The sequence below is a fragment of the Saimiri boliviensis genome, chromosome 9 (genome assembly GCF_048565385.1).
Source record: "Saimiri boliviensis isolate mSaiBol1 chromosome 9, mSaiBol1.pri, whole genome shotgun sequence".
Classification (NCBI taxonomy): Eukaryota; Metazoa; Chordata; class Mammalia; order Primates; family Cebidae; genus Saimiri; species Saimiri boliviensis.
In genome coordinates this window covers 93,248,917-93,265,235 of record NC_133457.1, presented here as the reverse complement: position 1 = coordinate 93,265,235, position 16,319 = coordinate 93,248,917, and the positions used below count along the sequence as shown (strand labels likewise).

At 39.7% G+C, this 16,319-nt stretch overlaps 1 protein-coding gene across 8 annotated transcripts in view; it reads left to right on the top strand.

The window, feature by feature from the left end:
* The window catches only part of PTPRA (protein tyrosine phosphatase receptor type A), a 156,863-nt gene that overhangs the window by 66,853 nt on the left and 73,691 nt on the right, over nt 1–16,319 (top strand). For 3 of the 8 annotated variants that reach the window (XM_074406324.1, XM_074406322.1, XM_039479647.2), the window contains one exon: nt 861–903. The exons of the other annotated variants lie outside the window; for them this stretch is intronic. The gene's annotated coding sequence lies outside the window, so the exon portion shown is untranslated. The remainder of the gene's footprint in view (nt 1–860; nt 904–16,319) is intronic. 8 annotated transcript variants of the gene reach the window in all.

Sequence of the window (16,319 nt, the reverse complement as noted above, 5' to 3'; positions counted from 1 at the left end):
ACCTTACAAATCAGGTTTACCATTTATTTGCTTTATTTAAGTTCCAGAAACAGATTAAGAAACTGTTTCCTCTCAGAATATTTCTAGCCTAAACTTCTGGTCTGATCTATAGATTGTAGAGCTTAAATTTCCCCAAATCCCAACAGTCAAAGATTGTTACACCAAGATAAATAGGAACATATTTCTCAGAGCCTTATATTTTCTGTCTTTGGCCACAGACCCTAGGACTTAGGCTGATATTTGAGAAGGAAAGATTGGAACTTAGTAGAATTATACTTCCTGTATCTTAATTTTCAACTCTTATATAAGATTTGCTTTTTCTAGAGAGAGACTAATCTGGAATGAGAATGAATTCTCATCAGTAAAGGCAAAGCTTTAAGTGGGTCATCTGACTTTGCTTTTGTGCTCTGCATTCACCCTGGTTATGAAAGGGCCTTTCATGAGTTTTCTAGGCTTTCATCACTGCCAGCCTGTCCACAGGCATTGTGAAAGTATTAAACTTCCTACCCTCCCCCCGTACTTGTCTCATGGACTCTTTCGTAGAGTGCACACTGGACTGTGTTTAGCTCAGCAGGAACTCTTTGCAAACACTGAATACATGAACAATCCTCCTGGAAAGATAAGAGATTTCAGTACTGATTAGTGTCATAGCCACAGAAGTTAGTGTTTGCCAGTGTCTGATAACTATGGTGACTTGCAGCCTAATTTTTGTGAAATTATTAGGCCAAAGTTTAAGAAGTGTTCATGTTAAAGTTATTTACATATAAAATCTGTCTATAGATGATTCTATCAATAGGAGGTTGATGAATGCTTCACATAACCTAGATACAATTAACTGGTTTTTGTTTCTTTTTTTCTAGGACACATGTTCAAAGAACATAATTAACTTTTTAAAAGAAGCTAGTAAGTACGGAAATTGTTTTTTAAGTTTTTTGTTTAGGACTAGAGGAGGAAAGGAAACATGGAATTTTGAAGGGCTATTTAGCAAGCTGCTTATGGCATAATCTGGTGTGGGGGGGCAGAGTAAAGGATTTGCATTTTACTGAGATTCATACATCTCAAGGGAACTGTATATAAAGTTAGTCATATTTATTGATTTTTCAAGAACTATAGACCATCAACTACAATAGGTTTCAAAAAATTGTGGTGAAATTAGCTTCTTGGGGCCTTCCAGTTTTCCTATTATGTTGTTCCCAGTATAAAATATAAAACTTCTGGGGTTTTAGCCACTTAAATTTTTTACTTTCTCTAATCATCGCTAGTATCTATGCCTTCCTTTCCTGTCAGTGCTAGACTCTGTGGTTCAGCAGTTCATCCATTGTCTTCCCAGTACTCAACCTCAATGCTTATAGTTTCATTACATTCCTCTAGCAAAACCTTAATTCTCTATGTTCTCCATACCATTAGTGCTTAGAGCATTATTTCAGAAAAGAATCCCGGAAAAATGGGTCTTAACTCACCTGGGCCCTCAGGGTTACTGGGCTGCCTGTGTCAGCACTTCCTGCCATTTTCTTCAGAAGCAGTATTAGTCTTTTTTTTTTTTTTTTTTTTTTAAGTTTATTTATTTATTTATTTATTTAGAGAGAAAGAAACAGCTAACTCTCATGCTGAGTGAGAGAATACAGAAAGATGGAATCCAGGAGAGGAAAGCAGCTTCTACACTGAGTGGAAAGGAATAGAGAGAGATGGAGTTTAGGAGGGGAAGACAGGCTTCCACAAGAGAGTGTGGAAGGGGACCCCAGAGAGGAAATCCAGGAAAGAGAAAGATGGCTTCCATGAGAGTGTTTGTGGAAGGGGACCCAAACATGGAGTCCCAGTATTAGTCTTAATACTTGAAAAAAACCATATCCCACTATCTCCCCCTCTCTCTTAGCCTTTGATCTTGCTGCATACTTCATGGGGAAATCTTTAAGATGTCAGATTTCAGTTCCCTCACTTTTCTACTATTTCTCCCACTTCTGCCTTTCTTATATACCTTTTCTTCCTTTCCATCTGATTCCTTATCAGCATTTACACATGACTACTTCTTTTTTTTTTTTTTTTTTTTTGAGACGGAGTTTTGCTCGTTACCCAGGCTGGAGTGCAATGGCGCGATCTCGGCTCAACGCAACCTCCGCCTCCTGGGTTCAGGCAATTCTCCTGCCTCAGCCTCCTGAGTAGCTGTGATTACAGGCACGCGCCACCATGCCCAGCTAATTTTTTTTGGATTTTTAGTAGAGATGGGGTTTCGCCATGTTGACCAGGATGGTCTCGATCTCTTGACCTCGTGATCCACCCTCCTCGGCCTCCCAAAGTGCTGGGATAACAGGCTTGAGCCACCGCGCCCGGCCAGCTGACTACTTCTTACTTAATCTAACAGTCCCTTTCCTGAGTGCAAATCAGTGGCTAGTTTTGCTAGGATATAAAAATTCTATATCTAGTCATCTTGACAAAGTCACCCTGTTATTTCTAATAACTTACCTGTGGATTCTTAAAGATTTTCTTTTTTTTGAGACAGAGTCTTGCTTTGTTGCCATGCCCAGCCTAGATTCTTGTAGGTTTTCTATATAAACAGTCAGATTTTCTGCAAGTATTTGAATACCTTCTAATTTTTATAATTCTAATTTCTTTTTGTTTTTAAAATTTTTTTGTAGAGACAAGGTTTTGCTATATTACCCAGGCTGGTCTCAAACTCCTGGGGGGCTCAAGCAGTCCTCCCATCTCAGCCTCCCAAAGTGCTAGGAATACAGGCATGAGTCACTGCCTGGCCAAATTTATTTTCTTGTTGCAAAGGTAAAGACTTTTCATACAATATTGAGTAGAAGTGATAGAACATTACTTTATTCCTGATTGTCAAAGGAATGCATTCCATTTCTGTCTGTTGAAAATAATTACATAGTGTTGTTGTTTTTTTAAAATAATAACTTTTATCAGGTTAAGGAAGGTTTCTTCTATTTATATTTAAGATGATTTTTTAAAATTTTGAATTATATGTTTTTGTCCAGTGTATTTTCTACATCAATTGAAATGGTTGTATGACCTTTCTTCTTCAATATGAGTGAATTATACTTAGAGATCTTGTGTTAAAATATCCTTGTATATCTTGGATAAACTCAACTGGATCATGATTTATCTTTTTTATGTGCTAGATTCAATTTGTTCATACTTTGTTAGGATTTTTAAAAATATATATCATTGTGTAAAAGTGAGCCTGTGACTTTCTTTCTTGTAATGTTTTTGTCCAGTTTTGGTGCCTGGTTTTGCTCTGTCTTTATCCTGAGCTGGGAACTATTCACTCTTGTTTTCTCACCTGTAATACCGTATGGGTCCAGTGGTTTTTATGTGGGACGAATTTGAACTTTGGTCAACCTCTTCAATTGTAAGAATATTCAAGTCTTTTGTTCTTCCTGGGCTAGTTTATATTTTTTTTTCTAGAGATTTGTTCATTTTTCTGAATTTCTTTTGCATATAGTAGATAATCTCAACTTTTTATCTGCTGTGTTTGTAATTATTTCTACTTTTCATTTATATTATTAACTTGTCTTCTCTTTTTACCTGTTTGTTAATTTATCAAGTAACTTCTTTGTCTTTGTTTCATTTTTATTATACAATAAAAATGAAATCATTAAAAATGAAATCATTTTCATTGTATTTTTCATTGATTATTCCTATAATTCTTAAACAACTTTATAATTGACATAACAATAACCTGTACACATTTAACGTGTAAAATTTATTAAAGTTTTGAACCATGTATACAGTAGGAAACTATCACCACAAGAAGAGTTTGAACATGTCATCTCTCCTGAAAATTTTTTTGTGCCTTTTATAATCTCTGCCTCTTAGGACCCTGCCCACTCCTTCATCCTCAAACAACCGTTGATCTATTTTCTGTCACTATGTAGAGTTTTATACAATGGAAATAATGTAGTATTGTATTAACCATGTGTTTCTGATCCTTTGAAAGGGCTAGCCAATTCCTAGACATAGTGAATAACTCACTCATACTCAAGCTGCCTCCTTTATGTGGCTCTCACAGGACTTTTACACCTCTCTGCTGCTATCCACCACCCTATTCAATTCAAGATTAGATACCAGGAAACTAGGGTCATCCCTATGCTGCAAAACTCACTGAAATTATTCAAACTAGCCAGTTCTAAACGTGCTTACCCTTCCTTGCCCATTCCTTCCAATGAAACCAGATAAAGACTCTTGCCCATGTTTTCACCACATTCCATTGAACTCCTGACTGACCCTAGTGCTTCTTCATGTGGCCCCTGCGTGGCATGGTGTGTACGTACCTTCCTCTTCGGAATTGTGAATAACTGTTTTGCAGTGGTAATCATCTCCTGATCTCTTGGCCTCATCATACTTGAATAATAATAAAATCTATGTTTTAAAACAAGTATAGGCTGGGCACAGTGTCTCATGCCTGTAATCCCCAGCACTTTAGGAGGCCAAGTTAGGAGGATCACCTAGGGTAAGGAGTTCAAGACCAGCCTGGCCAACATGGTGAAACCCCATCTCTACTAAAAATACCAAAAAGTACCCAAGCGTAGTGGTGAGTGCCTGTAATCCCAGCTACTCAGGAGGCTGAGACAGGAGAATTGCTTGAACCTAGGAGGCGGAGATTACGGTGAGCTGAGATTGTGCCATTGCACTCCAGCCTGGGCAACAAGAGCAAAACTTCATCTCAAAAAAAAAAAAAAAAAAGTTTGCAGCATCTTTCATGTGCTTATTTCCCTTCTGTATATCTTCTTTGATAAAAATATCTGTTCAAATCTTTTGCCCATTATTTTTTGGACTTAACTTATTTTCTTACTATTGAGTGTTTAGAGGTCTTTATATATCTGGATACCAATCCTTTGTCAGATATATATATTTTTTTGCAAAATTTTCTCACAGTCTATGATTTACCTTTTTATTCTCCTTTTTTAAAAAATGTAGTTAAATATACATATAATACAAAATTTACCATTTTAACTATTTTTAAGTATAGTTTTGTGGTATTAAGCATATTCACATTGTTGTGCAACCATCACTGCCTTCCATCTCCAAAACTTTTTCATTCTTCCTAACAAAAATTCTGTCCCCATTTAAATGCTAAACTCATTCTTCCTTACCACAGCCCCTGGCAACCATCATTCTGCTTTCCTTCTCTGAGAGTTTGACTGCTCTAAGTAGTTCATATAAGTGGAATCATATAGTATTTTCATTTTGTGACTGGTTTATTAGTATAATATCTTCAAGGTTCATCCATGTGTCAGAATTTCCTTCCTTTTTAAGGCTAACATTTCATTGTATGTATATACCACATTTTATTTATCCATTTATCTGTTGATGGACACTTGAATTGCTTCCACCTTTTAGCTATTGTGAATTATGCTGCTATGAATGTTAGTGCATAAATATTTGTCTGAGTTCCTGCTTTCAATTCTTCTGGGTATATTCCCAAAAGTAGAATCTAGATCATATGTTAATGCTATATTTAGTTTTTTGAGGAATTGCCATACTGATTTCTATAGTAGTGGTATCATTTACATTCCCACTGGCAGTGTTCAGGTTTCCAATTTCTTCACATTCTCACCAACCCTTGTTATTTACTGGGTTTTGTTTTTTGTTTGTCTGTTTTATTATTTTTTAAAATAATAGCCATCTTAATGGGTATGAAATGGGGTTTGTTATTTTTTCTTTTTTCTTTTAGAGACAGGGTCTTGTTCTTTCACCCAAGCTGTAGTGCAGTAGTGCCAATCATAGCTCGCTGTGGCCACAAACTCCTGGACCCAAGCAGTTCTCCTTCCTCAGCCTCCCACGTAGCTAGGTCTACAGGCACATTCCACCAACTTTTTTTTTTTGAGACAGAGTTTTGCTCTTGTTGCCCAGGCTGGAATGCAATGGCATGATCTTGGCTCACTGCAACCTCCTCTTCCTGTGTTCCATGTGATTCTCCTGCCTCAGCCTCCCAAGTAGCTGGGATTATAAGCACCCCACCACCATACCCAGCTTATTTTTTGTATTTTTAGCAGAGATGGGGTTTCACCATGTTGGTCTCGAACTCCTGACCTCAGATGATCCGTCTGTATTGGCCTCCTAAAGTGCTGGGATTGCAGGCATGAGCCACCTTGCCTGGCCCCTGGCTAACTTTTAAATGTATTTTGTAGAGATGAGGTCTCACTGTGTTGGTCAGTCTTGTCTTGAACTCCTGAGCTCAAGTCATCCTCCCTCCTCCGCCTTCCAAAGTGCTGGGATTACAGGCATGACCCAGCACACCTAACCCCTTTGCCCGTTTTTAAAATTAGGTTGTTTTTGTTGTCATTGAGTTGTAGGAGCTCTTTATATATTCTGGATTTTGGTTCCTTATCAGATATGTGATTGGCACACATATTTTTTCATCCATGGATTGCCTTTTCATTCTGTAATAGTATCCTTGATTCATAGAAGTTTTTAATTTTGATGAGGTCCAACTTAATCTGCATTTTGTTTTGTTGCTTTTGCTTTTGGTGTTTTATCCAAGAAATTGTTGCCAAATCCAGTATCATGAAGCTTTGCCCTCTGTTTCCTTCTTAGTTTTATAGTTTTAGGACTTAAATTTGGGTTTTTGACCCATTTTTAGTTAATTTTTGCATGTGTATAAGGGAAAGTCCAACATACTGTTTTGCATTTAGATAAACAGTTTTCCAAGTACTGTTTGATGAAAAGGCTGTCCATTGAATTGCTTTTGCAACTTATTTGGGCATATTTATGTGATTCTGTAACTGATTATTTTACTCCATTGATCTATGTGTCTATTCCTCTGCTAATACTGTCTTAAGTATGGTAGCTGTATAGTAAGCCTTAACACTGAATAGCTAGATTTCTCCCATATTTCCAGACTCATCTCTCTCAAGGTCCCCAACTGAATCTTGTTTTAGGTGCAACTTAGAAGCAGTAGAACTTTTAGCTGGGCATGGTGGCGCGTGCCTGTAATCCCAGCTACTCAGGAGGCTGAGGCAGGAGAATTGCCTGAACCCAGGAGGTGGAGGTTGCGGTGAGCCGAGATCGCGCCATTGCACTCCAGCCTGGGTACAAGAGTGAAACTCCATCTTTAAAAAAAAAAAAAAAAGAAGCAGTAGAACTTAAGAATCTATTTCACAGCCTTAGCAGTCTAGTTTCGTTCTCTATATAATGTCATCTGTGGAAGTGAGCTGTTCTCCAGTGCCTTAGCTTTTACTAATGTTGGGGAAGGTCTCTTCTCTTTGTTTTGAACTTCACTATCACATTGCCTTTCTCAAGAGAAGACCTATAATGAAAGTTGATTTCTAGTGTTCTAGGACTTCTTCAGAAGCTTTCCAGTTTTTCAAGCTGATTTCTCTCACTGGTAGCTCTTCAGAGTGCTGTTCCTACTCCACCCTCACCTGGTGGTATGTATCAGTTTTCTACTCATCAGTACTCACCTACTCCTGCCTACTGTGTTTGTCAGATGTCTGCTGCCTGGCTAGCTCATTGCTGCTTTTGTCACTCTTAGAGCTGTCTTCTTCCCTTCTTTGGCTTTCTGCCTGACTTCCAGGGCAACTGCTCTGTCATTGCCTGTCTGCCATTCTATCCTTTCTTCCACCCACTCCCAAGTACAATATGTACTCCAATACTGCACATTCTCCATGTTCAAACTAATGTCATCACTTTCCCCACCACATTCCCCAAAACTGGTCATCCTCTTGCCTATAGCATTGCAGTTCACTGAAATTAGACATCTGGGCCTTCCTTACCTCCAATATCTCATTCAGCCTTCAATTCTACCCCTACAAATTCTCTTCTCAGTCTCCTTTAGATATTCCTGCCCTGCTCTGAGATCCATCTGGTTTACTGGCTAGATTACTTCTGAAGGCTTCAGTCAGTGACCCTCCTTACTTCAAACCCCACCAGTTGATCTTTCACTCTGCCGTCAGTCATTGTTTCTAAAATCTAAATTGTTCCATTTAACCTCACTGTGATAAAACCTTTGGTAGTTCCCCTGTGTGTTCAGTGGTAAGTTAAAACTTTCATTGTGACCTGCAGGCCCCTTCATGATCTGATCGCTGCCTCCTCTAACCTCATTGTGTGCATTTCCCCACCCTATCCTTACCCACTCTAGTCTTTTATGTCTGCCATTTTTACATTCATTTAACAGATATTTATTAAAGCACCATGTGATGCCCTTACCTAGGTCTTTGTTGTTCCTAGGACCGGACAGGCTTTTTCAGGCTTCCAAGTCATCTCTGTTTGAAAGACTATGTCTGACCCTTGTCTTGGCCAGTTACCCTTTATCCTTCCAAGTTCAATAATTGCCCTACTACACTGTAACTGGAGTGACAAAGCGAGACTCTGTCTCAGTAAAGATATACACACACACACACACATAGACACACACAGACTCACAACACCATAATTTATATACATATATATAATAGAGAGAGAGAGAGAGCAAGCCATAATTTATTTGATCATATCTCTCTCCCCCATTGATAGATATTAAGGGCATTTCCAGTTTTCTTCTCTCTTGAAAACAATGCTACATTGATAACCTTGTACATGGGTCACTTTGAAAGTATAGGTGTGTATCTGTGGAATAAGTTTCCAGAAGTGGAATTGTGTCAGGGGGGTTGTGCATTTGTAATTCTGATGAATATTTATAAACTGTTTACTCAAACTCTTGCCAATGCAGCACTGTCAAAGTTTTTTATGTTTGCCAGTGTGAGAGGTAAAAAATGGTATCTCAGCATTGCTTTAGTTTGGCTTTCTCTGATCATCAGTGAGGTTGAGCATCTTTTCATACGTTTAAGAAAACTGTATGCTTTTTTATTAGTTATGTTTCGTATCCTTTACCCATTTTTCTTTTAGGCTGTTGGCCCTTTTTTCCCTAATCTGTAAGAATTATGTATTAGGGAAATTGGTCTTTGTGAATGAGTTGCAAATCTGTTTAAAAAGGTCATTCTTTAATAAGGAAGCAGCTGTTTTAGTGGAATGGTGGAAAAAGAAGCCAGATTGCCATGGAGACAACTCTTTCTAGAGATTTGGCTATGAAGCAGAGCAGAGAGAATGATAGCTAAAGGATTGATGTAGATGCAAAGTAGTTTTTCATCTTTTCTTTGAAAATTTAATTGTGTTAAAAACTGGTGGGCTGGGCCGGGCGCGGTGGCTCAAGCCTGTAATCCCAGCACTTTGGGAGGCTGAGGCGAGTGGATCACAAGGTCAAGAGATTGAGACCATCCTGGTCAACATGGTGAAACCCCATCTCTACTAAAAATACTAAAAATTAGCTGGGCATGGTGGCGTGTGCCTGTAATCCCAGCTACTCAGGAGGCTGAGGAAGGAGAATTGCCTGAACCCAGGAGGCGGAGGTTGCGGTGAGCCGAGATCGCGCCATTGCACTCCAGCCTGGGCAACAAGAGCGAAACTCCGTCTCAAAATAAAATAAAATAATAAAATAAAATAAAATAAAATAAAATAAAAAAATACAAAACAAAACTGGTGGGCTAAAGCTAGAGATGGTGGTAGAAAAAAATGCAGGATTCCTAAAGTACTGAGATTCTTGGGTGGAATTTCAGAGAAGAGGAAATTTTCTGGATGTAGTGACTGGGGACTAAAGGGTGTCCAGTCCAATGGCTTTTATTTTCTTGAAAGTGTAGGCAAGGCCAACAGCCCAGTGTGTGGGAGGAGATGGTTAGAGGGGAGAGAAGGTTTGAAATTACCACTATGGAGAATTGGAGGAAGGTAAGGAAAGACAGAAAGACTGCAGAAAGTGCTTAGGGTTCTGTTGAAGCAGAAATAGTGATTTGTAGTGATACAACCCTTATGAATTGTTTGATTTTTTTTTTTTTTTTTTTTAAGCAGCATTTGGCAATCCAAGTATAGGACTGACAGTTTAGAATTTTTCTTTCCATGTTGGTGTAACAGAAGAACAGTGTAGCAAAGAAAGTTAGGACAAAAGAATGATTGAATTGACACCAACTTTTCTTGATTTGGTAGAGAAGGAAATAAAGATAGAGCAGAGATATTGGAAAGAATTAGAGAGGGGTTCAAGAGACTAAAGGCCTGGGTGAGGTCGGAGAGCAGGTGTAGTAAACTTAACAGAAAGAACTACAAGGATAGAAAGTGTGGCTGGGAAGTGGGAAGGCAAGATTTATTCAGTATGGGGGCTTTTCCAGGTGATGACAGAATCTGGAGTACAGCCATTGTTATGAGTAGCCCAGGTGTAGTGGAGACCTAGGGTCGTTAGAGTTAAGGAAGTCAACTGAGAGGCTGGCCCAAAATGTGGATTTTGGTTGTCATCCATGAGAATATTGAAATCATCCAGGAGAATAGCAGGCTTTGGAGACAGGAAGAAAACTGAGCCACATTACAATGTCTTCAGTGACAGGAAAGCACGAGGCAAAAAACTTTCAGGAACAGGGACTGTTAGGCTGGGTGCTTTGGCTCACACCTGTAATCCTAGCACTTTGGGAGGCCAAGGCAGGTGGATCACTTGAGATTAGGAGTTCAAGACTAGCCTGGCCAACATGCTAAAACCCATCTCTACTAAAAAACAAAATACAAAAATTAGCCAGGCATGGTGGCACACACCTGTTAATCCCAGCTACTTGGGAGGCTGAGGCAGGAGAATTACTTGAACCCAGGAGGCAGAGGTTGCAGTGAACTGAGATCACACCACTGCACTCCAGCCTGGGCAACAGACTGAGACACTGTCTCAAAAAAAAAAAAAAAAAAAAAATAGCAGGGATTGTTAGTGCAGGCTCCAGGAGAAATGCTTTGCATATGGCATTCTTGAGGAGTGAGGACCTCAACCCTAAAATGTAACCTCATTATATTTATGTGATTAGTGGGGACAGTGTATTTTCTTAGCTGTTTGTTTTTCTCATCTGTAAATTATGTTTAAGTGCTTCAGATTTTTCAAAATTGGGCTCTGGTGTTTTCAATATTGTTATGAGTTCTTGTTTCAGTTATTTATATTAAGAGAGTTTGTTTTCTTTTTTAAAATAGATTAATTTTTTTCTTGGAAAAGTAAGAAAAAATTAAAATTAAAATAGACTTTAGAGAGTTTCAGGTTCATGGCAAAATTGATCAGAAAGTATAGAGAGTTCGGAACAGGTACAGTGGCTTATACCTGTAATTCCAGCACTTTGGGAGACCAGGCAGTCAGATCACTTGAGGTCAGGAGTTTGAGACCAGCCTGGCCGATATGGTGAAACTCCATCTCTACTAAAAATACAAAAATTAGCTGGGCATGGTGGCACACACCTGTAATTGCAGCTACTCAGGAGGCTGAGGCAGAAGAATCACTGGAACCCAGGAGGTGGAAGTTGCAGTGAGCTGCGATCACATCCCTGCACTCCAGCCTAGGTGACAGAGTGAGACCCATAGAAAGAAAGAGAGAGAGAGAGAGAGAGAGAGAATGAGAATGAATAGAGAGTTCCTAAATACTCCCTGCCTCCCACACCTGCACAGCTTCCTCATGCTACCTTTATCGCAATTGATGAACCAACATTGACTCCTCATTATCACCCAAGCTTTGGTGCTGTGTATTCTGTGGATTTTGATAAATGTATAATGACATGTCTACCATTGTAGTATCATACAGAAGAGTTTGACTGCCCTGATAATCCTCTGCTCCACCTACTTATTCCTCTCTACCTTTTCCTAACCCCACAACTGCTGATTTTTTATTATTTATTTATTTATTTATTTATTTTTGAAACAAGGTCTTGCTCTGTCACCCAGGCTGGAGTGCAGTGGTGCAATCACTGCTCACTGCAGCCTTGGCCTCCCAAGCTCAAGTGATCCTCCCACCTCAGCTTCCTAAGTTGCTGGGACTACACGCACATACCACCATGTCTGGCTAATTTCTGTATTTTTTTTTGTAAAAATGTGGTCTTGCTGTGTTGCCCAGGCTAGTCTTGAAATCCTGAGCTCAAGCAGTTTACCTGCCTTGGCCTCTGAATGTGTTGGGATTACAGGCATGAGTCACCTCACCTGGCTTTTTTTTTTTTTTTTTCTTTTTTTTAAACCAGTGATCTTTTGCTGTCTCCATGGTTTTTCACATTGGCTTCTTTCATTCAGTAATATGAGTTTAAGTTTCTCCTATGTATTTTCATGTTTTTAGCTTATTTCTTTTTTGCAATGAGTAATATTTCCTTGCCTGGATGTACCATCACTTATTTATCCATTCACCTGCTGAAGGACATCTTGATTGCTCCCAGTTGTGGCAATTATAAAGCTGCCATAAACATCCGTGTGCATAAGAGGCATAAATTTTTTTAGTGGCATAAGTTTTCATCTCATTTGGGTAAGTACCAAGGAGAGCACAATTGCTGGATCATGTGGTGAAAGTTTATTTTTTTATTATTGTTTTATTTTTGAGATGCAGTTTCACCCGTTGCAGGCCAGAATGCAATAGCGCATTCTCGACTCACCACAACTTCTTCCTCCTGGGTTCAAGCAATTCTCCTGCCTCAGCCTCCCAAGTAGCTGGGATTACAGGCATGTGCCACCATGCCCAGATAATTTTGTATTTTTAGTAGAGATGGTGTTGTACCATGTGGGTCAAGCTGGTCTCAAACTCCTGACCTCAGGTGATCTGCCCGCCTCAGCCTCCCAAAGTGCTGGGATTGTAATTGTGAGCCACTGTGCCCGGCCTGAGTGTATATATATATATATATATATATATATATATATATATATATTTTTTTTTTTTTTTTAAAGAAACTACCAAGCTGCCTTCCAAAGTGGATGTACCATTTTGCATTCCCACCAGCAATAAATGAGAGTTTCTGTTGCTCCATATTCTTACAAACATGTAGTGTTGTCAGATGTTTTGGATTTTAAAACCAAAATCCATTTTAGTAGATGTGTAGTGGTATCCTGTTTTAATTTGCAGTTCCCTAATAACTTGATGTTCTATATCTTTTTTTTTTTTTTGAGACGGAGTTTCGCTCTTGTTACCCAGGCTGGAGTGCAATGGCGCGATCTCGGCTCACCGCAACCTCCGCCTCCTGGGCTCAGGCAATTCTCCTGCCTCAGCCTCCTGAGTAGCTGGGATTACAGGCACGCACCACCATGCCCAGCTAACTTTTTGTATTTTTAGTAGACGGGGTTTCACCATGTTGACCAGGATGGTCTCGATCTCTCAACCTCGTGATCCACCCGCCTCAGCCTCCCAAAGTGCTGGGATTACAGGCTTGAGCCACCGCACCCGGCGATGTTCTATATCTTTTCAGATGCTTATTTGCCTTACTGTATATCTTCTTCAGTGAGGTGTCTGTTCAGGTCCTTTGCCCATTTTTAATCTAGTTGTTAGTTTTCTTGTTGAGTTTAAGAATTATTTGTCCTTTGTCAGACGTATCTTTTGCAAATATTTTCTCCTAGTTTGTGGCTTGTCCTCTCTTTCTCCTGGCATTGTCTTTCATGGAGTAGACATTTTATATTTTAATAAAGGCTAGACTATCAATTATGTTTTCATGGATTATGTCTTTGATGTTTATATCTAAAAAGTTCTTGCCATACCCAAAGTCATCTAGGTTTTTTCCTGTTATCTTCTTGGCGTTTTATAGTCTTGTGATTGATATTTAGGTCTATTATCCATTTTTAGTTAATTTTTATAAAAGGTATAAGGTCTGATATGGATTAATTTTTCTGTATGTAGCTGTCCAGTTCCAGTATCATTTGTTGAAAAGTCTATCTTGCTCCATGTTATTGCCTTTCCTCCTTTGTCAGTTGTCTATATTTACATGGGTCTATTTCTGATCTCTGTTCTGTTCCATTGATCTATTCATCTTTTCTTTTGTTGATACCACACTGTCTTAATTACCATAGCTTTAAAGTAAGTTTTGAAGTCCAATAGCATTAATCTCTGACTCTTCTTTAATATTGAGTTGGCCCTTTGGAGTCTTAATGCCTCTCCTTGTAAATTTTAGAATCAGCCTTTTTATATTCATGAAATAGCTTGCTAAGATTATAACTGAGATTGCACTGAATCTATAGGCTTCTTTGGGAAAAACAGACATCTTGACAATATTGAGACTTCCTGTCCATAAACATTGTTTATGATGGGTTTCTTTATGTTTAGGAACTTTTGTTTTTTCTGCTGTCAGATATTCCACTTCTACCTTTATGATTTCTTACATTGCCTTTTATGCTTAGAAAGTCTTTCCTTCTCCTGAGCTCACATATTAATTTATTTTCTTTTAAAATGTGTTTTTCAAGCATTTAATTTTTAAACCTATGTGGAATTTTAGTGTATAGAATGAGGTGGTGGTCTAACTCCTTCCCCTGAAATATGTAGTTATTTTCCCCAAAACCATTTTCTATTGATTTATCAAGAATAGACATGTATACATATATAATAGTCAGCCTTCCACTTGTTTTCTGACCCTTGTGAAAATTGTATGAGTTTCCAATTTTGGATTATGCTCAGGTAGTAACTGAGCAGGGTTCTACCATAGATCAGTGTTAATTCACTATCCAGATCTTCCACAGAGTTATTAAGTTTTATGAAAATCTAACAATATATCACTGATTTAATGATCACAGCCTAGGAAGAATGGGGAAATGGTCACAATCTTACGTGGATGCACCTGAAGAAGGTCCCTGCTGAACCCGTTTCCTTGCTAGGCATGGCTGCTGGTACCAGGGGCAAACCACATCTCCCTCTCTTCCCTACTACCCCTGAGATTTTTCATGTGTCTCTTGAGGATGTTTGTCCTACTTCCCTTGGAGAGTCACTACCATATTAAACACTTTAGACTGTGAGTCCTGTGAAAATGGGGCTTATGAGTGTATTGCTCCCCAGTTGTTTCTCTAGCACCTAGCTCAGTATAGGGCATACAAATTTGAATGGATGAACAAACCACTAATACTGGTGGGAATGCGCTACTATCTTACACGGTTTGAGGTGGAATAAAGTTTGAGAACAGCTATATAATGTGTTCCTTGAAGAGCAACTTTACATCAGTGCAGTCAGCCTACCTTCTCCATACTTCTCACTCTGAAAACTGTAAAGCAATCAACTTGGGAGCTTTAAAAGGGACTGCTACCTAGCTCTCACCCACAAAGCTGCAGTCTAGCACAGGGGATGTTTTTAAAAAGTTTTTTGGACTGAGCATGGTGGCTCACGCCTGTAGTCCCTGCACTTTGGGAAGCTGAGGTGGACGGATCACCTGAGTTCAGGAGTTTGAGACCAGCTTGACCAACATGGAGAAACCCCATCTCTACTACAAATACAAAGTTAGCTGGCCATGTTGACACATGCCTGTTAATCCCAGCTACTTGGGAGGCAGAAGTTGTGGTGAGCTGAGATCACGCCATTGCACTCCAGCCTGGGCAACAAGAGTGAAACTCCATCTCAAAAAACGTTTTTTGGATAATTTCAAAGCACAGCTAAGATTGAGAATCACTGCTTTAAAAAGCATTTTTGGCATGGCATGGTGGCTCATGCCTATAATGCCAGCACTTTGGGAGGCCAAGACAGGAGCCCAGGAGTTTGAGGCTGCAGTGATCTGTGATCATGCCACTGTACTCCAGCCTGGGTGACAGAGCAAACCCCTGCCTCTAAAACAAAAAAGATCTTTTAATGCTTTAAAAAATAAATCCTGGCCAGGCGCAGTGGCTCACACCTGTAATCCCAGGACTTTGGGAGGCTGAGGCAGGCGGATCAGAGGTCAGGAGTGTGAGACCAGCCTGACCAACCTAGTGAAACCCTGTCACTGCTAAAAACACAAGAAATTAGCCGGGCATGGTTGAGGGCACTATAATCCCATCTACTCAAGAGGCTGAGGCAGGAGAACTGCTTGAACCCAGGAGGCAGGGATTACAGTGAACCAAAGTCATGCCATTGCACTCCAGCCTGGGCAGCAGTGGGAGACCCCATCTCAAAAAAAAAAAAAAAAAAAAGAGTGCTATTAAGACTTATTTTTGGCTGGATGTGGTGGCTTACACCTGTAATCCCAGCACTTTGGGAGGCCGAGGCTGGTGGATCACCTGAGGTCAGGATTTTGAGACCAGCCTGATAAACATGCAGAAACCCCGTCTCTACCTTTAAAAAATTACAAAACTAGCTGGGCATGGTAGGGCATGCCTGTAATCCCAGCTACTCAGGAGGCCGAGGCAGGAGAATCACTTGAACTCAGGAGGCAGAGTTTGCGGTGAGCCGAGATCGCACCATTGCACCACTCCAGCCTGGGCCACAAGAGTGAAACTCTGTCTCAAAACAAAAAACAAGGCTGGGAGCAGTGGCTCATGCCTATAATCCCAGCACTTTGGGAGGCCAAGGTGGGTGAATCATCTGAGGTCGGGAGTTTGAGACCAGCTGGACCAACAGGGAGAAACCTCAT